Genomic DNA, 25,298 nt, shown 5'->3' with positions numbered 1-25,298 from the left:
ATGGTGTTTCTTTTAAACACCTCTGAATGACAAAAGTTTTGTCGTTCACTTGCCACTATAGACAATTCTCAAGCAGTGTTGGCTTTTCTGAATGTCCATCCTTAGAAGCTTAGTTGTCCTCCCTCATGTATTGTCCAGCATAAAACAGGAGGGAACTTTTGGCCAGAAAGCCTTTTCCTAGTAGTTAAAAACCTATACAGTAATTAATAGCAAAACAGGACTCAAGTCTCATGCTCTATTAAATGTAATGTACAGTATTGCATACTGCTCTAGTTGTCCTAGCCTGCTGTGCATCTCTGTAGTCCAACAGGGAATCTATGATTGCGATCTCTCTGTATGATTGCCTATATATATATAAATAAAAATCCTTCTGACAGATCTCAAAGCATTCACATGTATATTAACTGATTCCCACTACACTTCTGTTAGGGACAGAAGTACCTGTTTAATACTTTAGTTAATTATTTTAATTTATCACAGATGTGTTGAAAAGTTAGAATATTGGATTAAAAAAATTGGTTATTTATTCAGGTTTGGCTTTTTCAAATCCAAATTTTATCAAGGTATTTTATTTAATACTAAAAGATATATTCTCAATGCAACACGTGGGCTTTAGCTGGTCAAGAGTTCTGCTCTTGAGGAAGTACATGGCGTTTGAGAGACAAAAATCATGCCTAGTAGAACTTGACTGACCTAGTGAAGTTACACCAGGGATGAATCTGGCCCACAGTGGTGAATGTACTGTGCAATGTATGTATATCAAGAAAGCTCCTACTTGGTGATCAAAGAGAGAGAGAGATCCAGGTCTCATTTAGGGATGCGTGAACTTACTGCGATAAAATTAACCCACCAGACTCCTGGGAGCTTCATCTTAAAATCTGAGCCAAACATGGTTAACTTCCCCTAACAAATACACTTTACATTCACTCTTCCATGATCTCACTTCATTCCCACATTCCAGCCGGGCCTGGTAAGTGGAAATGCTGAAACCTCAGACTTTCCTCTGAGAGAATTTCAACAGTACATTCCCACTAAGTCTCTCAGTTCCTCATCTGTAAAATAGGGGTAATAGCCCTTCCATACCTCAGAGGTGTTGTGCAGATAATTACATGCCTTTTCCACATCACTAGAGTTTCATTTGTTAATTCTACATGATCTGATGTGAACCCAATTCTATTCTGCTGCCTTGACTCCTGGAACACAAGGTTTTCCAGGGATAATACAAGAAAAGAGCAAATATAGTAATATTTGCCCATCGTATGAAGAGTAAAAGTTTATATTGCTTCAAAGCTGTTCAAGCTTTACCCTTGAAAAATGAACCCATTTGTATGTTTTCACTCAGTGATGTGTGGATAGATGAGTATTTAGCTTAGTTTCAATAAAAGCAACAGAGGACTAAGATGGTATAGAATCATAGGACTGGAAGGGACCTCGAGAGGTCATCAAGTCCATTCCCCTGCACTCATGGCAGGACTAGGACTAGGCCATCCCTGACAGGTGTTTATCTAACCTGCTCTTAAAAACCTCCAATGATGGAGATTCCACAACCTTTCTAGGCCATTTATTCCAGTGCTGACTGTTAGAAAGTTTTTCCTAATGTCCAATCTCAATTGCCCTTGCTGCAATTTAAGCCCATTGCTTCTTGTCCTATCCTCAGAGGTTAATGAGAACAATTTTTCTGCCTCCTCCTTGTAACCACCTTTTATGTACTTGAAAACTTATGTCCCCTCTCAGGCTTCTCTTCTCCAGACTAAACAATCCCAATTTTTTTAAATCTTCCCTCATAGGTCATGTTTTCTAGACCTTTAATCATTTTTGTTGTTGTTCTCTGGACTCTCTAATTTGTCTACATCTTTCCTGAAATGTGGCACCCAGCCCTGGACACAATACTCCAGTGGAGGCCTAATCAGCGCAGAGTAGAGCGGAAGAATTACTTCTCATGTCCTGCTTACAACACTCCTGGTAATCCATCCCAGAACGATGTTTGCTGCTTTTTTTTTTTTTGGCAACCATTTTACAGTTGACTCATATTTAGCTTGTGATCCATTAATTTTACATTGGCACATGTGAATAAGAACTGAAAAGAATTATCAGTGCTTCTTGTAGCTAGGATAGGCTCTTATTTGTAAATATTATATAAAGGCTTCCCTGTTTTTGACACTTCAAGTCCCCCTCAAGTGTCAAATGATAGCTAGAAGAAACAAAAAGGATCAGTCCAGCACTCAGTAACTATGTCTGATTATTCCCATGCAGGTGCTGAAATGACTCCCTCTCTACTCCTCGAAGAATGTGCCTCTTGTTTCACAGGCAGCAGCTTTGCTGTTGCATTGTCTGAGTTATTTTCATAATTCATAATTATCTTAGTTCTTAAAAATTTAGACATACATTTAAAAGCATGATCCAATCTTGCTTGATTGCCACCACATTGTGTTCAAAGTAATTACCATTCATTTGGCTTTTGAGGCTGCTGAATGAATTTTCCACATGAGATTCCTTAATTTGTACATATTTTATTGCTATAAAATAGGTATTGGCAAGCTGCCTAAACTGTGGAGAAGGCCTTTAATTCCTTTCCCTATGTGATAAAGCAAATTAAGTGCAAACTGGGAGACTTAAGATAGAATCCTTGCAGTGTATTTTGCTGGCACTTCTAAATTGTCCTCACACAGGTGCAAGCACACAGGTAAGATTAAAGTAGTTAGTCCTGCATGAAAGAGCTGAAATTGTTAGTTTTCATATAAAAGAGATAATGTCCCTATATAATATCAAAATTCTCTTTCTATCCTTGAGCTATTATCCCCAAGGGAAAATATACTCTGCTTGAAGAGATTATTAGTGCCTTTGTGCTGGCTTTCATGCATACTAAGGGAAAACTCCAAGTACATTAATCTTTCTCCCCTCCCCGCCATGCTCTGGTTATGAGCTATCTAGGCTGGCCCTTTAACCATTTTTAGAAGTGTGTTTGATCATCATTTTAGTTAAAACTGCTCTTTAATATAGTTCAGCCAGCCAGATTGGACGCATCTGTGCTGTTATAACAGCGCCATGTCACGACAGAGTTGAAATGGGATGGAAGGAAAGGACATGGGTTCTATTCCCGGCTCTAACTCCCCTCTGACACTCAGCTGTAACTACTGCTTATTCACCTTTCTAAAGCATCTACCAGTGAAAATGCTGTGTAAATGTTTAGTAGTATTATGTCCATAATGTTATGAATTGAGAGCACTTTCTGAATACTGCTTAAAGAATAAACATGTCTTACTAAATGAGGTTTTCAATTTTAGTTTAACATCTAAGGTAAATACAGACTCCAAGGAAGAAGTATTTTTTTTTCTGTTTTAGGTTGATGAGCTACAATACAGTAAATGGAATTCCTTTCTACCCTACCATAACCTTTCAGTTTCCAGTGAGGCCTTAAAAGAGAGAGAGAAAACCATGCCTTGGACAGACATGGTAGGTGCCAAAAATATCTCAACAAACAAGTAGAAAAACAGTAATCTAGCATTTTAGATTTAAGATTGATCAGAATGCTGGTATGACGGTGTCATCAGGGCTGATGGGTTTTAACTCAGCCTGATGAGAACTTGTTGACAATCAGTGAGTCTTTGTGAATGACCAGTGTGGAAGTCTGAAGAGAGTGAGGTTGAGCTAATTTGAAACTGCAGGATCCCTGGAAATGAATGAGATCATTACAAATGTTGATTTATCATATGACAAGTGAAAGGTTTAAGAAATGATGTATAATAGCATGGGGAACTCCCAGGTTGTCCATTCCAAGGTAGTCATAACTTGCTGTGGAAAATGCTGAAGATGATTAGTAATGAAGTCTGGGTTCAAGGGTCAGAATAGAGACCTCAGTTCAGAAAAGCATGTAAGCAAATGCTTGTTTCCTTGGCTGAACAGGGATGGGATTACTCATAGTCTTACAGCTAAGCATGTGCGTCAATCCCATTTAAGTCAATGGACCATAAGCAGCTGCTTCATCTTTCCTGGACCAGGGCCAGAGTCACAGCTTTGAACTTTCCTTGAAACAGACATACAAAAAAATAGAGCATCCCCAACTCCCACCCACTTCCAGTTGCATTGACAGGACTTCGTCTTGGGTTCTCACCCACCACTTGTATGCTGGGATACGAGTAAGGGATGCTGAAACCTCACCCAAAACAGGAATGTTACAAGCGTTGATTTTTAATTCTGGTTAGGAACCCTAGCAGCCAGAAAAACTTGCATCTGCCTTTGCTAACACTGAGGCTTTTTATTTACCCCCTTGTCACTAATGTCTTGGCTTTGCCATCTCTCATTTTCACTGTGCATTCAAGGTAGCACTTGGCATTTCACATCCCCTTGAAATGGTTCTTCTAGCCCTAAGCCAGCCTCAGCATTCATAAAAAAGACCATTTTTTATAGCAGAATACTCAGGGATGGCCCATCATTGCTAGCTGCTTCTTTATGGGCCCCAAATAACCTCCGCTCCTTTTGCTGATTTTCAGAAGTTAGTGGCAACGGTGCTTTGCGCCTCAGAACTGGTTTGTTGCCTTCATTTCTGGGCTGTTTGCAGTCAGACCTTCAAGAGATCCTTCCTTGCTCCTGCATACTGAGAGGATCACAAGAGCAGGTCAGCAGGCTTAAAAGGAGGCAGCACAATCCCATATTCAAGCTCATCGCTTTGTTCTTAGAACTTTTTCTTCCGCCTCTCCCACAATTCGGAAGGCAAAATCCAAAGGGGTCCACAGTGCCCTGCTTTTATTTCCCCAATTCATAACTTCGGTTTGTGTCAGATCAGAGATTTCTGGCTGATGTTTTTACCTTTCAACAGTGCAAGATTTTCAGAAAACAATGAAGGGATGGAGGAAGCGGGGGAAGAGGCAGAGCCACCATGTTAAATGTTAATGTGCTTCCATTCCCCCTCAAGGGAAAGGCCTTGATAAAACATATAATGGTTTTAAATCTTGTTAAAATACATTTTCATGTGAAAATATATGAAGTGTAGTCTGAAAGGACAAAAGAAAATTCTCATTTGTCCTTTAGGCTAAGCTTTTTAAGTATTCATACATACAATATGATAGAGAATAGCAGTGGCATTCCAACTAGAGAGAAAGGAAAAAATTCCTGTATTATCCCGAAAGAGGCAAGTCAGTTTCTAGATTCTTTGTAAAAAGATGGGCCAAAGTTATACAGGTAAATACAATATCCATTAAGTTTCACGGTGAAGCAGCCCAAGTAGCAGTGGATGTGAATTTGGAGCAAGAGAATCCGAGTTCTAACCCTCTGGTGTCATGAAGTTCCAAGTGGCCACAGCTTGCAGCATAGACAGAAGTGGGAAGTTCTTATAAGTGTGTTATGACACTTTGCACTTCTGCATTGCCTTTCATCCGAGGGACTCAAGGGGTTTGCTGTCTATTCATCCTTGTCAGCACTACCCCGTTCAGTAATAAGGTGCCCAGTCCTGTGCATGGCTGAGCCTTCTAGAATTTCCACTGTAATCAGTTTGGAATTAATTGCAAGTGCTTCAGAGTGGACCAGTGAGAGTGAAAATATCAGAATCCACTCAAACACGCAACCCCGTTAGAGGCCTTTTTTTCCTATCTCTGTTCTCATCTCAGTAGGTTAGACTAGGTCTATGCTACAAACTTTTGCCAGTGTAGTAATGTCTGTGATTTTTGTTATGATATTTTTATACTGGCCAAAACCCTAGAGTAGACACAATTACATGGGCATAAAAGTACTTTTTCTGGGATAGCTTATTTCACTCAGTACTTTTTTGCTGGTTTAAGCTGGGTTTACACTAGAAGGGTTTGCTGCTATAGCTAAACCTTTCAAAATGTAGGTAAGGCCTCAGCTCTACGGTCTGGACCCCCTTTTAAAACTACTTGTTGGCCTTGACATGTTAATTATCTCACCTACAGTGCCAGTATAGAACCAAAATGTCAGAATTCCATCCCCTTCAACTTTCCACCGTGTCACGCAGTTCCAGATGTCTAAGCTGCTTATTAGAATTTTTAGTTTGATCAGTTTTTATCCCCTTGTCATCACAATGTAATAATTCCTGCTGTGTAGCTGCTGTTTATCTTTTATTTTTTATTATTTGCAATCCAAACTGACCTTTTACTACCTAACCATTAGGAAAAAAAAATGACTGTCCTGCTCACATAAGGAATGCCTCAGAAGAGCAGCCCTGCATAATTTCCTACCTTCTCACAGAAAGCACTCACATAGCAAAGCTGGGGAATATTGCGTTCTGGCCCTGTACGCTCTCCTGGGTAGAAAGGTCCTGAAACACAATTTATTGTAAAACACACAGTGGTTACAGAGCTAGCACAGTCAATGATATTCCTTTTATTACCACTCAGATGAGAACACAAAATGACATTGGAAAGCAGTGAACTCACCAGAAGGGCAGAGAAAGCCATTAAATTCAACACGCATCATATTTCATAATCAGAATCCCGCAGTCATAGCTGACACCACTGAATGAGTTTGTTGCAGTCATGATAATGTAAAACCCGCTGCATCTGCTTCCCTTGGCACTTTTCTTTGTAGACCCTTGCAGTGTATGGGCTATTAATCATCGGTAGCAGGGGACACTGCAGACCAATGCACTTTGTATTGCATAAATTGAAAATGCATCAGTATTAGGGAGAAAACTGCCTTCTGTACATCTCTATTTAGATAAGCCGTTTCCAAAACGGCTGGGATGCTGTTATGGCTAACCACTGATTGGAGTTCTTTCCACAAGCCAGCAATCAGCAGGGATGCCAATGCAATCCCCTTCGTTTACAGCATATGTGAGAGAATGAGTTCCTCTCTTCCCTGGGAGGCCTGACACGTCTTGTGTTTGCAGTGAGAAAATGCAGTAAAATATACGGTATCATTTAACCTCAGTAAATTAACTTCATAAATGAGAAGTATGAGCATGGCTCAGAATGGGAGTATCAAAGGGTGGCAAAGGATGTTGTATAACCTGTATGTTAATGAGTTGTCAATAGCAGATTTGAGAAACATACCACACATGGGGGGGTTGCCTTTCTTTTAATACTGATAGTTATGGTAACAAGAAGGGGGAAAAACAAGTTAAGGTTTATGAAAAGTTGTACTCAAGAGAATTTGATGATTCAGTGCTCAAAATTGCTCCTTTTAAAGAGAAACTGTATGTCCTACCATAACTTGTTCAGCTTTAATATATAACAAACTGAGATTATTAATTAAGAGAAAAAGAATTTTATGTTGAAGAATTTAACAACTCGTATTTAGTATTGTAGCTGCATATTTGATTTTCTTGTGCTTAATTGTAAATTATTGCATGGTTTAATTATATTTTCTCTTGAAGGGGCTGTGAGAACATTTGGAAGTTCATTGAATTCTTATTCTAGCTGTCTATAGTTAATTGTAATGGATCTTGGTTTCATAAGGCATGCAGTAGGTGTTGTGTTTAACATGGCTCTCTCTGATAATGTTGCAATTGTGCAAACTTATATGAACTCTCATTTCTTCCTACACAAGTTGACTCAATGTAATAAGAAGGTAGAACAACTCCAAAGCTAGGAACAGCTGTGAATACCCCACCAGTCTTTTTGGGGTCTAACTTGCCATTAAATAGATCAGTATGCAGCATTACTAGTGTGCTTTCTGCGAAGCTGTACTGAGAGAGCTTGAGTTTTCAAAAAATGTTCCCTCTCGAATCAGGCCGAAAAGTCAATGTCTCAAAAGTTTTCTTGAACCAATAATCCAAAAAAAATTCAAAATCAAGTCAATCAAAATGTTTTGTTTCAATTTCAGCTTTTAAAAATATAAATTCACTAAAGCTTTAAAACAAAGTAATTTTGAAACAAAAAATGAAAGTTGTAGTCTTGAAAATGTCAAAATGTGACATTTTGAATTTTTTTCCTTCAAATCAGGAGCTTAATTGAAACTGACCCTTTCCCATGAGCCATTTCAGTTTTGATGAACCTGTATTTTCTGCCAAGAACCCTTTGTCAGAAAATTCCTGACCAGCTCTAATACTGAGCACCTTCCATTGTCTACAATAGGAGCTCTTCATCTCTGAAAATCAGGGCCAGAGTCTGAAGTTACTTTTCAGAATTGATAACTAACCTCATTCTGAATCAGGTTTTGATGTGGATTTGGACTTAAACCAAGGGGAGCCAATTCCTGACATGGGAGCTGCATTTGTTTGTTCCCCAAACACACAGGCTGAAGTTGCTGCATTTTGCTTATTCACCTGTTGTTGTTCTTGCATGCTCCCCCCTTTGGGGTTAAGACTTAGTCATTTCTATTTTGTGCTGAGTTCGTTTCATACATAAGCCCCTTATGTAGTTTTGGCAAAAATGATCGGAAATAACAAGGGGAGCAGATGTTCGGCTAATGGACTGAAGATATGGCTACACTGAAATCAGGCAGCTCTTGTAGACACTTCCTAGTTAGCTTTAATCCAGCTAGTTCAGAGACCAGAGCAGTCTAGCTGCAGCAACGCATGCATCAGTACGGGTTGTACAAGTTTGCCTGGAATCCTGGGTAATTACTTGTGGGGCTTGCCTGTGCTACTGGGGCTTCAGTGTTCTGGGACCCAAAACTACCCTGTTTCCCCGAAAATAAGACCGTGTCTTATATTAATTTTTGCTCCCAAAGATGCGCTAGGTCTTATTTTCAGGGGATGTCTTATTTTTCAGAAATGAAAAATGCCTTATTATCGGTGGATGCCTTATTATCGGGGAGGTCTTATTATCGGGGGGATGCCTTATATTACAACAACAGGCAAAACTGTAAGTAGGCCTTATTTTCGGAGGATGTCTTATTTTCGGGGAAACAGGGTAGCTCTGTTATGTTTACATCCCATGACTGGAGTGGAGATATTCACTAATGCTGCTGTACAGAGAGTTACATGTATGAATTTCACCTGTAGCACTGGGTGCCAACTTGCACAGATTCACAGGAAGGATACAAGTGGTCTCCTTGGTCTTATACTAGTTGTGCACCTACTTTTAATTACCAGTAATTAGAACCTTACACAATAGGGATATGTCCAGACTTGAAGCGGGCATAAATCTAGCTGTATGTGTCCTTTGCAAAAATTTTCTGTAGCTGGAGAACAATGGCTTTTAAAAAGCATAAATCAGAAGAGCCCAACTCATAAAATCATCTTCACATCCAGTTATATCAGCCATCCCTTGAAATGGTTTCTATTTAAAGTTCTGTTGAAACATTTATGGCTGCAAGCTAGCATAACATTTTGCCCTGGTCTTACCATTACTACACTGATTTACATGGATTTATGCAGTGAACTTAGGCTTAGCACGGTGCTAAAAAGGAATGCATTTTACTATTTTCTGTTCCTTCTAGGAGCATCACTGGATAAATGGCTTTTTTGTGCTATATAAGTTAGCCAGTTTGAGAGCGGTCCATGCTTCCTGGCTGGCCAATTTGTAATCGCAGAACATCTGGCTGAGAATGCACTTGACTTCGGGAAGAAGACATCCCAAAATTCTTGGCTTCAGCCTCATTGTCCTCTCATTCACCTTTAAACTAGTTTTAAAGGCAAACTATGAAATTAACACCATGAATGGAATTTAACAGAACAACCTACCAAAATATCAGAGCAGGCATAGTAATCATAATGTGCTGGTGATATTTGCTTATCAGTACTCCTGGTGAGAGTGGTTCATTTCCTTTTCTTCACTGGCGTGGGAAGTGTGCATATCTAAATGGAAAGCTAGGGTGCAGGAGGAGGTTTGAATTATTGATATATTGCAGAAGCAGTGAGATTTGAACAAAACCTTGTTCTGATAGGAGCAATAGTAGCTGAAGAGGACCTCCAGCTTGTGCGCATGATTGCAGCTCATGTAAACATGACCAAGCTAGTTTTTGAACTCCTGGGAAACTGTTGATTGATTAGAAGAGCTGAGTAAGAGATGGATGGTGAAAATCTGCTCCCCTTGAAATCAACTAAAGTTTTGCCACAGATAGGGTTACCAGATAGCAACTGTGGGGAAAAAATGGGACAGGAGATGGGGGGTAATAGGCGCCTATATATGGGACTGTCCCTTTAAAAATGGGACATCTGGTCACCCTAGCCATAGATTTCAGTGGAGGCAGGATTTCACCAGAGACTCTTCCACACCTCTTGAGGTCTCTAAAATCAGGCTAGGATTTCTTTCTAAATATACGCAATGTCAAGTTCAGAGCTCTGTGCTGGAATAGCTGGGGGTGGGGAGAAGTTCTATGGTCTTTTACTTCCTGCATAACAAAGTAGATCATCATAATCCTTCTTGGCCTTAATTGGTGACTTCCATTTATTCTATATGTATATTTTATAGCTGCCTGACTACAGCTGTGCTGTACAGATTCTGAGTAAATTTGGAGAAATCACACCAGAATGAAATAAATACAAAGGGAAAGCATGTGGCTACGTAGCATTACTACATATGGCACTAGTGATGACTTTGGTGAGTAAAGGACTGCAAGATAAGGCCAATTCATCTTCCATTGAAGTCAAAGGAAACATTCCAGTTATGCCCACTGGGAGTTTATATAGGGCCCACACCAAAATAACACAATACTTTTGTGGCAGGCCCAGAAAAAAAAAAAAAAAAAAAAAACAGACATGACTGGACTCGATATCTTGTGCATTAGCCAGAAGGCTATTCTTCCTCCTGTTTGGATACTATGCGAGACATAGCTGGGTATCGGAGAGAAAAATCTACCTCTTCCCCATGGAACATACTAATGTAAACAATGAAATCCTGAGGTAGGTGTGACGGTACCTCCCATAAGGCTTTATGGAAATATGCTTCGAATGTGTTTTATGCTACATATGCCAGGTAACATATCTCCGTAAAGTTATGATCAACTGAATGTATTAATCCTAGTTGCATGCATGTATCATTTTTGTATTCGAAGTTATGAATATTGGCTGCATACTTGTTTGATTCTAAGTAGGCTGTAGTGAAGCAGTTGGTCAGCTCCCTGAGAAAAGACTATTCTTAGTAAGTGCCCAATCTGGAAACATTTAAGCCAACAATAAATTAATGGAGATATCTTATCTCCTAGAACTGGAAGGGACCTTGAAAGGTCATGGAGTCCAGCCCCCTGCCTTCACTAGCAGGACCAAGTACTGATTATGCCCCAGATCCCTAAGTGGCCCCCTCAAGGATTGAGCTCACAACCCTGGGTTTAGCAGGCCAATGCTCAAACCACTGAGCTGTCCCAATGAACTTGGAGACACCAATACACATCTAGGCTTTCCCAGGAATGTGGCTTGGCTGGTAAGGAACTCAGTCATGCATGGCCATGTGACTTGCCCAGGTGACTCTAAAACTCCATCTTGGAGTTGGACTTTGCACAGGAGAGGGGAGGGGGTCTCCACCCACAAAAAGAAAGTCTATTTAAGCCCATGGGAGACCTAAGCTTTATACAGGGTAAAATGGATTTATTTGGGTTTAGACCCCATTGGGAGTTGGGCATCCAAGTGTTAAAGACAGGAACACTTCTGTTAGTTGCTTTCAGGTAAACCTGCAGCTTTGGGGCAAGTAATTCTGACCCTGGGTCTTTGTTGGAGCAGACGGCAGTGTCTGGCTCAGCAAGACAGGGTATTGGGGTCCTGAGCTGGCAGGGAAGGCAGGGGCAAAAGTAGTCTTGGCACATCGGGTGGCAGCTCCCAAGAGGGTTTCTGTGATCCAACTCATCACAGTAGGTATTTCTGCTACGTATTGTATTAAAAAGTTATGCGAGAAGGAGAGAGCAGTAGTTTTATATCCTTCTTGAAACAAGCAATTAAATATAAAATGCAATGCAGATTAAGCAATAAGAACATCTGGATCTTTAAGAGAAATTCACAGGGTTCTGGATTATTGTACTAAAGCATACCTAATGTTTATTATGTGTTTACAGAAGAATTTTGGTATATTTTCTATTACATTAGTTTGGTATAAGGCATCAGTAAAAAGCAATCATTCCATCGTAATTACAACACCAAATAATACAATGTGACAACAGAGAATATCATTAGATTTAGAACCTTTATGATAGGTTTGAGATTATCATGACAAATGGAAGAGGAATAAATTTGTTCCCGTAAGAAATGAACAGGTGATAGAGATTTATGAGTGTCCTTTGTTCTGGAATGATTTTACAGTGTCCCACTTGTCTTGTCTGGATACAAATACCACACCTATTTGAGGAGAATTCTAAAAGAGATATTCTTTTCTACATCATATAACACAAGTGGTGTCATCAGGCTTGATATATGTACCTATTAACTTCCTCCTGAAAACAGTTTGTTTATAAAAGTTGACAATACAACTTTTGAGCACATCTAGGATTTTGCAATGGGGCCAGGACCAGGACGTAAATAATATTATGATGCAAAAGTTATACCAAGTATCATCAGCTTATCCAGGACAGTAAATTGCACTCTTTGCTTGGTTAAAGCTTTACATATATACCTCTACCTCGATATAACACTGTCCTCGGGAGCCAAAAAAATCTTACCGCGTTATAGGTGAAACCGTGTTATATCGAACTTGCTTTGATCTGCTGGAATGCGCAGCCCTGCCCTCCCCCCCCCCCGGAGCGCTGCTTTACCGCGTGATATCCAAAATTTGTGTTATATCGGGGTAGAGGTGTTCAAAACATAAAAATAGAAATTGAACATTTTTTGTCAAAATGTTGCAAACATTTTCATGAACGTTTCATTTAATATTTTGAACAGCTCTACCCTTGAGATGTTGTCTATCAGGTAAAGCAGTCCGTTGTGTTTTAGGTCATCTCTCCAATGAGCATTACACTTGTATGGGATAAATGCCAGAAGGGAAAATAATTAGAACCAGATTTTCCTCCATTTACTCTCACTCTTATAGCATGAATGGAGTTTTCTCCCAGTTTCCTCAAGGGAAGGTTCTGGAGTTCTATCACCCACACTGTCACACAACCATTATCTTTCCTTCTCCCTACTTCCCCAAACTCCACAGTTGATTTTTTAACTGATCTTATGTTTAGAGTGTGATCTTTTAGCATATTTTCCTTTGTTTTTATATAAACCACTTTAATGGTGTCTATTATAACTATCCTAGCCACGCCACCTGACATGAAGTCCTTCCCTTTGGCCCAGTTTGAATTTCGAGTTCAGACAGAAAGTCTCCCTCACCCTCTCAGTCAAAACCCCTTGTGTGTGTTTAATCCACACTTCAGCTGGTCAAACACTTTCCATGGATTTTCAACTAAGCAAAGATTTTCACAGAAAGTGGCTGCTTTCCTCAGAAACTTTGTCCCCCCCAAAAACCCCTAAAATGGGGGGTGGAGTTGCTGAGTCCCTCCATTCTCAGTCTACGATTGGTGCCTAGGATGGTAAGTATTTTGGGGCAGGGACGCTCTCTTGCTTGCTATCCCTTTGTACGACACCCTAGCATTTTGGGGCCTTTGGTTGCTACTGCAGTTGATTTAGCGTGTGCATAGTGGTCTATGCAATAAACAGCCACATGTTAAAACACTTCAAGTACTCACCTCCTCCCCTTCTTTTAAAGAGCTCTGGGATGAAGCGACCACCAACCACACAAATCTTTTGTCCTTCCTCTCCTGAAAAGCTAGGCTGTGTCAGTGCTACACTTGGGTGTGCTATGGGGAAGAGAAGCAAGTAACGATAAGAGAGTGTTTCCTTTAGACCAGCTCCTAATTGCATCCATAGGAAAAAAGGTTGGATTTGTGGAAGCTTCTTACCCCTCCTGCTGGTATCTATCATATGTTTGTACAGTACTTAGCACAATAGGGCCTCCAATCTGGTTAGCCACTAAGTACCAGTACAATATACATATTAAATTATTGTTTTTATAATATTCATGTTGAGGGGTCTCCATTTTGGTCAGCAAGGTTCTAGCTTTACTCTAAGTAATTCTGCCCGTTAGCATCAGGTTCTTACAAAATAATTTTAGAAACCTTAATAGATTTTAAAATTACACATGTTCAAGTTTTATCTTCGACTACCCATTTTTTTGTTTGCACCTCTTAATATGTGGACATATCTTGTTTAAACCAATAACTAATTTAAGAGGCTATTAAATAATGTAGACGCTACAATAGACAAAATGTAACTTCTCACAAAAATTCTTGATTACATCTTGTTTCTTTGGTAACAGATATAATGGTTCTGTGTTCTGAGGCTTTAATTTTAATCACAAAAAGTGTATTGTTCTTGATCAGACTAGTGTTGCAGATGCAGAGCAAAGTTCTCAAAGTCTTGTCAGAGGTTGAGTTGGCAGTCTTTCCAATTTATCAGCTATAATTTAAAGCAACTTTACACTTGTGTGCTATTTTCTAAGCCTTCAGCATATCGCTAATGCCCCAAGAGCGTAAAATAATTCTCTCCCTAACAGGACACGCTGTTTGAAAGTGAGAAGTTGCTAACAATTAACATTGGCTTACCAAAGCGATGGTTTCAGCCATTTCTTGATGTGAGAAGAAGTTAGTGACTCTGAGGAGACGGGTTGACCCTCTTGTTTCAAATTCCACCTTACTGTTCTGCCCTACCCTCCTTCCAGACCCCATCTCTCGGCTGTTCCCTAACACCAGATGTCTTCTGATCTTTCCCCGACTCTCCACACTAGGCTACGTAGCACCTTCTCTCATGCAATCCTTGTCATCTGTGTAACTGGCTCTCTGACTGTCTTCAGATTGCCTTTCATGACGCATAACTCATGTTTTACTAGTTAACAATCCAATCCTCCTCTTTGGGCTGCCCAGATTTTCCCTGCTGTCCATAAAACTGGGCTTTTGTACCCTACTTCACATCTCTCTCTGTGTATACCTATACTTATAAATATAGAGGAAGTATATTTTACACATGCTACATGCATGATTTTTTAACTATAGTAGTAGCCTATTACCCTGTATTGGCGCACACAGGGCCTGATTCTCCACTGCCTTGCACCATGTGTTGCCATTTACACTTGTGGAAAGTGGTGATAAAATAACACATCAGAATGTACCAGTATAGGCGACTACCCAAGAGTGGAACATACAACGTTTTATAGAAAGAGTAGAAACAGATTGAGATTCAGATCCAATCCCCTTCTTAACTCAATGGGTCAGATCCTCAGCTGGTATAAATCAACACAGCTCCACTGATTTCCATAAAGATATGTTGATTATAACAGTTGAGGGTCTGGCTAAAAGTTTCAGCTATAGCGTTAATGAAACAGTCACAATTTATGCCGGGTGAAGGCCTGTGTCCTAGGAGAACGTAAAATCAGTTATACAATAGGGGGGAAAACCAGATGGCCCTTGTATGGGGCTGGAGGGAATTTGCACAGGAGAGGGAGACAGTAGGAAAACCAGAAAGTATTGTTCTATTTCTTTAAATTAAAAAAAGTAGAGTTCACTAATGATGGTAAAAGGTGACCAATGTTTAGAAAGAGATACCAGGCACTAGAATTGCTGAATAAATGTTTTCATGTTTCCTTGCAACAAATCCAAATGAGGGTTTTTTAAGTGTGTGTGGTTGGAAGCCAAACAATACACATGCCACAGTGAGAGGATGGCATAAGGGTGTATCCTATGTGAAAAAGGAAGCTGCCAAAAATCCAGTTTTGAAAACAATTACATTTTTAAAATAGCATTTAACAAGAGTTAATAGAAAATGCTGCTGAAAGACAGATGGACAGTTCTCATTGTTCAACCCACCTCTTTTTTGAGCTTAATTACTTATCATCATCTCTGTCAGCATTGGCAATGGCTCACCCACCCGCAGCATGCTTTGGAATCAGTCTTTCACAGTGTCATAAGACTTTTCAATGAGCAGACATTGTTACTACAGTAGAATCAGGTTTTACATTTATTTGGTCTTTGGGGACATTAGAATTAAGACTAGAAATAAATGAGGCCTTACTGATTTAGTATACAGTATCTCAGTCGTGTTAACCAGTTAGTGTGATTTATAGCCTTCCTTTTCCACATACCCTCCATAAAAGAAAACCCAATCAAGAGTGTAAGTTATAGTGTATTTATTGCTTTGATTCTTATGAATTATCTAGGGATTTTTTTATACATGCAAGAACAACAGAGCAGGAGAAATTACTATAAAATACCTCAATTATAATTAAAGTTGGACAGATCTCTAGCGTTAGTCTATTTAACCTATTGTGTGATTGGCACCATAAAGTGTCTCTGTGTACTATACATTGTTTGTTTGTTACAGTAATGTCTAGAAGCCTTCATGGAGGTCAGGGCCCCATTGTGCTAAGCACGGTACAGACACACTGTAAACATCAGTGACTGTCTCTTACTATCTTAATAGACAAGGTTGGGAGAAAGGAAGTATCACTCTTTTTAAAGAATGGTAACTAAAGCACTGAGGAAAAAAAAGTGACTTCATCAAGGTCACATGGGAAGCTTTCAAGTCAGACCCCCGGAGTCTCAGTCCAGTGCCTAAACCACCAACCAACCCACCCAGATCTGACCAGCAAAAGCTAAGAATTCTTTCACCGGGGATGATAAAAACTCAGCACTCCCCAGGCAAACTACTGCACAAAACAAAGGGATCCGTTGGTGGTGGTGGTGGTGTGTGTGAGAGAGAAGAGAAAGAGAGGAGAGTAGGCACAAAGAGCAAGAAATTTAATTCACCTATTACACCGTGAGTTCAATTAACTTTGTTCTTCTTGCTCTTACACCACTACTCATTTGCAGTCTGGCAAAGTTATGATAGTTTGTGATGAGAATACAATTCATTTTCACTCGTGACCTAGACTAAAATGCTGAACATCCCCACCTCAACTGAGTTGAAAGTGAACTGATAGCTTTAATAGTAAAATTAAACCAAGGGCTAGATTCTAACTCTGACTACGTACCAGCCAGTCAGAGTTACCTGGACATTAAGGTCCATGTGTTTAGGACTAAGCGGCTCTATTCATCTCTCTGGAGCAAATGGCTAGGGAATGGGAAGCGCTGTAGCTTCACTCTGTATTCTCTGGCTAGATTGGTTGAGCCAGTGAAGATGGACTGGTGTCCTATAGCAGCTAGGGTGACCAGACAGCAAGTGGGACAAATCGGGACAGGGGATGGGAGGTAATAGGCATCTAAGACAAATCCCCGAATAACGGGACTGTCCCTATAAAAATTGGAACAGCTAGTCTCCCTAGTAGAAGCAGTCAGTTAATAGGGGAAGAATTGCAACTCTGAGGTTGGTATCTGAGTCACAGTGCCTCACAGTTTGTATATCACTATTTGTTCTAGTCTGTGCCTGGAGGAACAAACTGGGTAGATCTGTACATTGTGACTTTGCATATAGATTCTCGGTTGCTACTATACTGACCCGAATTGTAAAGAAGAGTTTAGAATTTGACATTGCTGTCTTAAAGAGAAAGAGTTCAGATTATAGATCATTCTTACTGACATAAGTGAAACCGGAGAGATGCATCCCTCCAGGTAACATAGGAATACTAGTGTGGTATTTCATGTGCCAAGGATTGTCAAGGTGAGTTATGCAGCAAAACAATCACTACAAATCTACCAGGTCTGTTATGTCCTCAGAATCATCTCCTCCAGCTATACAGAATCATCCCCTTTTTATCTAACAAGTCCCCTGCCTTACAGGAATACTTGCTTCATAACCCCAGTTATAGATGAGCATTGGCCTCAGTAAGTTGAACTGGATGGACAGTGAGATTTATCTGGGGATAGCTGGGTGTTTTAACTACAGGCCAGGCACTATTTTAGAGCTGTACTTCGTTTCATTTTATTTGTTGAGTGGTGCAGACACGTTAGTTACTTTGTGAAGCCACTGCAGAGTTAACATTTCAGCAGCGGGTTCATCACAAACCGTGGGTCAGAGATCTCCACCGAAGTCAATGACAAGTACAGGGGAGTCTCACCAAGGGCTTAGTCTAGTTATTCTATTGAGAAGCGTTTCTGTTTTTTAATTAGTTCTTTTTTATTACTAGAAACATTTCTATAATTAGGCAAAGTGGTCCCTAAGAGTTCCTTTTATCCCCTTCAATACATGCACTGTAGAGGCAGTTGTGGAAAAAACCCTTAATTTTTATTGTAAAGCCTTTTTCCAAAATGGACATTTAAAAAAAAAAATTGACCGACTCTATAGCTTGTCAAAAAATGGAAAATCCTTTCAATGATTTTTCCACCACCTCAAAATGAGTTTGTTTTGTTTTAAATATTTTTGACCAGTTCTAATTTAAGGGTTAATTACCACAGAGCTCTCTTTAGCTAGGGACAGAGCTCAGCTGGGATGAGGACTGGGACTAGCTAGGCAAGGAGCCTCAGGCAATGATGGGATTTTAAGGGAGCTAAGCAATACCCTATATGCAGAAGAGGAGAATACAATAATAGGGTGCAAGTCTGGCAACCTAGGGAACTCAGGACCTAGACTCTGAGTCCCCACTATAGCCCGCCTAAAATGGGCTCAAGATTGGATGACTTTCTCCAGGATGTGCTCTAGTTCAAACAGGAATTAATTCCAATAAGTCCTATGGCCTATGTTATACAGGAGCTCTGACTAGATGACCATAATGGTCCCTTCTGGCTTTATAATCTATTAAATCAAAGGTTATTTTAAGCTTTTTAATAAAGAAGATTTCTGCAGCTGCTTTTAATTCATCACTTCAGTCCTCCACAACAGCCAACTGTAATGCCAGAAACAGCAGACCTACATCATTTCTAAGCTGCACGGGAAGATGAATTATGGAGAAAACAAGTTCCAGATCTTAATGAAATTTTTAGGAATAGAAACTCATCTACAATGGAAGGGGGGATTGTTTGGGAAAACCACAGAGAGATTTTTATGGTTTGTCCTATCAACTCTAAGAAGTTCTTGTTTGTTAAGCATTTTACCATAAGATAAATGATTTCAAGGTTTATTACAACACTAGCTGTAGCGTCAGGGAATTTTCAGAAATAGGAAGCCTTTGTTTAAAAGTCAGCTGATTTTATGTTATGTTGTCTGTGTGTGATATTGTGATAGCACTAGTGTTCTTACTAGGAGGGGGGGAAAAGCCATGCAAAGTAGTAATGGACATTTTGTAACCATTAAATACATTTTATTTTCTTACTTGTAACAAGAAACTATCATTATGATAGGATATTTTGTAAAGTTTCTATTTTCTAAATTTTTTTAATTTTACTCCTGCATATACAGAGAAATTCCACTTGTGGTGATGGAATATTAAAATTGTGCCTTCAAACAGTCCCTAAGTATCTTGAGTGCATTTCTTCTGCATCAGACAATGTAAAGTTGCCCCTCTTAGTATCATTAGAAAGCCCTTAGCCTTTTAGTGAACCATATGGAATATGTATCAAAGATTATAATGCAGTAATGGTGTAATTCTGCATCTCCCTGAATCTATAGACAGTATTTAGGACAATCTTATTAAAGGGGTTTTAAATGATGGATTAAAGTCCTCCAGCTTTTATGCAATTATTCTGAGATCAACAGTGCAAGTCTGGATAACTGTATAAATCTATTCCACCCTGTACATAAACTTGACATTTTAATGCTTTTAAGTTTTGTTTTCATGCAGTTAACTAATGCTTTATTTATAATGGTCTCCTAATGGTCCAAATTGAGGCATAGCCATTTAAGAAGTAGCTATCCAGATTGCTGCAAAGTTAATTTTAGACTAGTTCCACTCACAAAGCCAGTCTGTTGCATCAGGCATAATGAAAAGGGAGTTTGGATTTTTTAATGTTCTGAGCTCCTGATGCATTTTTCTTAAAGATACATGATAGTAGGAAATCATACAATGCCAAATATTGTTCCCACTAAACCTTTTAATGGAGTCAGGATTCTGCGATAAGCCAGCAGAGAAGGGTCCTGACCAAAAATACTAGATCAAAAAACCTCTTGAATTTTGGCAAACCTTGGACCTGGATTTGAACTTTACTACACAGGTCCATATTAGTAATAAACCACAAGAAAAAACTGTGTCTGAAGTTGCCCTCTTATATGTTAGCTGTAATGAGCTCATTTAAGAGGAAAGTGAATCAATTTCAATAAACAGAATCCTGCAAGCATACCTAATCCAGACAGCATTTTCTATCAACTAATTAACAGATTGTGATTTTATGTGTGAGGCTTAAAGGATAAATGTAGCCATTGAAGAACATTGTGTATCAACAAAACAAAACTCTCAGTGAGAAAATATAGATGTTATAGACTGTATGGCTGCTAGAATAGAGAGGCAAAGAAAAGGATGACTTGCATTTTGGTGTAATGTTTTTTTGTTTTTGTTTTTTGCAGGATGGTAAGAACTCTGTCAAAGATTCAGAAATGAAGACAGTGTACATCTCAACACTGGAAGTGATTAAATTAATTATTATTTGAAACATGTATCTAAAAAAAGAACTCTATAGTACTGAAAATATTGTGACTACTTCAAAATAACCTTAGGAACTATAGAAGATGCTCAATGCTTCATAAAAGCAAATGTTTCATAGTTGACAAGCAATTGAACTATAGAAAGAAACTCGGTTAAGTTAATTCTCTGAACCAGGACAAGGTATAAACAAAAAAATGTGAGACAAAGCACTAGAATATAAAAACAACATCATATTAAATAGTGCAAGGGTATGTTTCCTACTACTCTATGGTAGTCATTTTAGGACAGCTAACAGAAGAAATTGGAGGTAGGATGTTAAATGACAATTAGATGTTGCTTCTTGAAACTGTCCTTGAATTTAGGTTGATTTTTAACTGTTTCCTCTCTCAAGGAGTCGCATGTAAATGGGCTTTGGAGGATTAATTATTGAACCAACATCTATTTTTAGCCAGCTGATTGAAGTCATAGGGACTGGAACAATTAGTGCACCTGCTTTAATTCAATAGCCTCCTTTCGTACGAATGTATATATATAAATTAATAGCCAGAAAGGGTGAGTGATAATTAGTGGATTGTTCCAAAGTTACTGTTTCCTGTCATGGCTCTATAGTTGGGGCAGAAAGGTTTTGGGAATACCTCTCAATATTAGCATTGGCTAGCTAAGGATGACATATGGATCACTACCACTCTTAAAATATAGGTCTGATATACCTGAGCTTTGGTACATTACCCCATTTTAGAACACTGAATATTAAATTCCATTCTGTTGGTTGCCAGTTAATTTCTAAAGCTATGGCCATACTACAGAGCTTGTACCAGAATAGCCCCCTAGGGGAAATGCAGCCTCCATTAACCGAGTTTTCTGCCAGGGTAGCAACTCCTGAATTCTCCCTGAATGAGGTGGCATAGTTGAATCTTGGGTATTTTGTCGCCGTGGGGTGTGTGTTTTGCCACACGACTGACTGGCAGAGCTATGCTGGAATAAGTTTTAAGTGCAGACCAGGCCTAATTCTGACTTTTGTGCTGGTTTCATATTGACTAAGGAAACAGTAGAATAGACAATATAATATTTGATGAGACAAGTGATGTGAATGAAAATTGGAGGTGATTTAAAAGTTGCTGCAAGTTCCATGTTACTTGAAATCCATATTATTCATTGAGGAGTACAGTCTATTTTTGGAGCAGGGCATCCATTGCATTTATTACAGCTCCTCAAAAAACTACAGGACTTTGCATTTTGACTTGTGAATTTTAACATGCTGGTGTTAGTTTTGAAAAGACAGTGAAGCTCAAGATTGTAATTGGAGTTAGATTTGTACCTCAGTTATTAATGAAACTGATTTGGATTTCTCTCATCGAAGCTCCACACACACTAATTCTGAAGTGCTGCGTGGTGAACCCTTTCAACATTGTTTTCAAACTGAAATGGAAAAGATTTTAATAGTAATGATCATGACTGCAGTAGTCTTCCGGTTCAATAGACAAAAGGAGAAAAAGTCAAGATTTTAATGAAGACAACTATACTGTAAAAATACAACCCACTAAACACAAGGGGAACATTGTTAGATGTTGCTTAGTCATGGGCTAGTAATTTCTATTAACTGTTTATGGTTATGCCAGTTAAACCAAAAATATACTGATTGCAACAAAAATATGTGTTAATATTCTGATCAACAGAATATTTTGTATCCATAACAACACTTTAATTTCCATCTGGTATTTTGCTGTATATTTCTCTTTAAGAAGAGCTCAAGGAAAAATCTGAAGTTATGAGATCTTAAAGTTATAATGAAGCAATGATTTCATACTGTACCATCTTTGTAGGAGTGCTACGTAATATTTCAATTAAACTGCGAAGTAAGTACTGCATTAATTGTAGCCTATTAGTCACAAACGACAACATTTTATTTTGTTGTACTTAAGTATTTTATTAGGAACAGACTGTTTTAGTTAGTGTTTGTTGCCCCAAGAGTTTTAGAGGAACTGATTTTCTGTCAGGAAAGATTGGAATCAATTGCATTCTTCCTTTCCAGACAGTGCTAAAACATTTATTTAAAGGTTTATATGCTCACCCTGCCTTATCTGTATTCCAAGTCACTTGTCCAATGAAATAAAATTCATTCATGCCTTCCTTCACTGTGTTATTGACAAAGTGTAAGCTTTATGTGACTGGAAGCCAGAATTCTGTCTTTTGAGAATACCTCTCTAAACTTGTCTGAAAGAATTATTTTATTGCATTTTTCATGCCAGTTCAAGTAGGTTTGAATGGTAAATCCTAGAAGTTGGAATGTCTATGTCCATATTAGCCTTTCGAATTAGTTGCATGTACAATATGTTAGAGACTACATCATTAAATACTAGTACTTCATGTTACTATGCAAGATTGTTATTTTGATTACGTTTTTCTTGACATGTAATAAACTGTGTATGTCACCTACTTCTACAAATCAAAAACTAGGTCAAGTCTGAATGGCTCACATTATAGACAATAGAGAGAGTTTGCCATTAGCGTGCATTTGCTCGGTTCATTCTCCATGGAAGAATACGTACAGTATCTAGAGAGCAAAGGCTGGAGATTACTGATGCTTTGTTACATTCTTGAGAAAACTAGAAGTGCAGCAGCTGCCTTGATCACACAATTGTCGCATGAAGGGATGTTGGGCTGTCATGTAAAGGACCCAAATTCAGAAACAGACGCTATGTTCCAAGCAGGTTGCTTTCACGTGAGATGTGAAAATGGGTCAAGTAAAGCACTCAATTTAACTTTTTAACAAAAGGCCAATTTCATCATGCAGCCTTAATTTTGCATCAAGGCATTCAGAAGGACAGGTCACTTCCTTGCTAAAACTCCTTCTCCTCCCCCGCCCCCTATAAAACTGGGGTAATGATTTGCTTAATAGTTTGTAATTTTTAAGTCCAGTCAGTGGCAGGAATAGAACTTGCAACCCCCTTCTTGTTCCCCAGACTGTGTTTAATCTAGACTATGGATTTCTTTTGTGGGGGAAGGGAGTAACATCTCCTCCTCCTCCTCAAGAGTGACAGAGTGCTCACAAACATAATAATAATACAAATATTTTTTCAAAGCAAATTTTTCAAAATTTGTTCCTCACTTTGTACAATCAAAAATCAGTAAATATAATGGAAAAGATTTTTAACAAACAATAATTCAGCCAACTGTAATACAAACAAATCAGCTAATTCCAGAGAAAGTGCCACTTCCTCCAAAGCGCCATCCTCTTTCCCTTTATTTTATCTCCTCTCTGACCAAATAGTTTATTTTCTTTGAATTATCCATGTTAGACTGTAAATCCTTCAGGGATGGGATCTGTCATCGTGCACGTTAAAACAACACCATAGTTAGAATGATGCACTGTTGAAATAGTCATATTCTTTGTAAAGTATCATTCAAAGACTAATTCATCTTTATGGGGAGACCTCAAAAATCAAACCATCTGGATATGTTGAGGGGAATATTAACCAAAAGCCTATTGTTGAACACCTGATCTTTGGAGTTCTCAAAACCGTGGTCTGGAATTTAGAGGTGGGGAGCTGAGGGGGAGAATGGAGATAGTTGTTTTTCACAGCCAGTATCTCCACCCAGAAGGTGTAAGGCCTCTGCAGAGTTTAAAAGGGTATTAAAGGAATGGCAAATTGCCTGCTTCTTTTGTGCCGGGGTTATGTGGAGAAGCCACCCAAGCAGCCTGCATGAATAGGACACACTCCTGAGTTCATGATTCGGTAAGTAAACCCTGCATAAGCCATACAGTTGAAAGAAGCTTTGCACTTTTTTCATTTTAAGTCCGTATTCACAACTACTTCGGGAATTTCCTTGCGCTGACACGTCAATTTTAACAAGACACCATTTGAGGGACTGCCAGAGACAAAGCTTTGAGCGGAGCTCGTTTAACAACAGGCTGTTTACAACAAATCTGCTTTATTGCTCAATCTTGCTTATTACAATGCACTTTTTCTGCCTAAGAGTTAGGGTGCATTTTGTAAGGCCTACAAGCACTAAAGGGGGCGGGGAAATCAGGAGTTGCACAATTTTATTTTGGAGGACATTTTCTGGCCAGTTCTAATGCTGATCTAGATTGGAAACTGGGAGCCAAAAATCAGCCCTCGTAGTAGTAATAAGCCCTGTTTAAAGTCTCGAGGATTGGTAATAGCACTGACACAAGAGAAATGCTAAACATTTGGGCCAAATTCAGCCTTTGAATATGCCAAGAGCCTAATTTTTATTTACACTGTGTAACGAGACCTTAAAGGATGTGTAAATAACACTTCTGGCTACTTTAAGGTGCCTTTATAGTGCCAAAGCAATGCAAAGGTGCCTTACTGTTAATGAGAATCAGGCTGAGTGTTTGACCTACAATTTTGTTGGGGTATTGATCTGCAGTACCTCTGGCTATTTCTTTTAATCATTTGCCTCCTTGTGGCTGATCGTTCCTGAACAGATTTCGTAACAGATGACCAGAGTAACAGCGAATTTTATTACCTAAGGGCTAAGCATGTTCCAGAAAAAATTGCAAGGTATGAACAGCATGGCCTAACATCTGTATTCCCAGGGAATACAGCATACAGTGTAATTTCCTTCAAGTTTCATCTCCACTTCCCAGCTCTTAAAACACCCTTGTAAAAAAAAAACATATTGCCTCGTTTTCCAGTGGGAAATGAAAAGTTCTGAGCACTCAGCCTGTCTCTTTTACCCTAGCAATGTGGTTGTGGAAGAGGGCTACAACACCCTTCTCAGATTTGGCCTAATAATAACCCTTTCAGCATGTCGCATGTGAGAGAAGAAAAATGGACAAGAAATAGGATGATGACCAATAAATGCACAGATGAGGAAAAAAAAATACCTGGAGCTATTTCATAAAGCTACAGGATGCCTCAAGATTTTGCATTTGGATTTTCAAGTTTGCTGAGATCATATGTGGCTCCCTAATGTGCATTAGCAAAATCTCATGAGCTTTAGTTATTTTAAAATAAATTG

At 39.0% G+C, this 25,298-nt stretch overlaps 1 long non-coding RNA gene across 1 annotated transcript in view; it reads left to right on the top strand.

Annotated features, from left to right (window-relative positions):
• The window catches only part of LOC117867526, a 28,103-nt gene extending 5,397 nt beyond the window's left edge, over positions 1-22,706 (top strand). The window contains exons 2-4 of the long non-coding RNA XR_004643433.1: positions 3,343-3,453; positions 10,311-10,741; positions 20,231-22,706. This is a non-coding gene — a long non-coding RNA (uncharacterized LOC117867526). The remainder of the gene's footprint in view (positions 1-3,342; positions 3,454-10,310; positions 10,742-20,230) is intronic.
• The last annotated feature ends 2,592 nt before the right edge of the window (positions 22,707-25,298 follow it).

Source organism: Trachemys scripta, chromosome 18 (assembly GCF_013100865.1).
Source record: "Trachemys scripta elegans isolate TJP31775 chromosome 18, CAS_Tse_1.0, whole genome shotgun sequence".
Lineage (NCBI taxonomy): Eukaryota > Metazoa > Chordata > Testudines > Emydidae > Trachemys > Trachemys scripta.
This window is presented reverse-complemented; position numbering and strand designations above follow the sequence as displayed.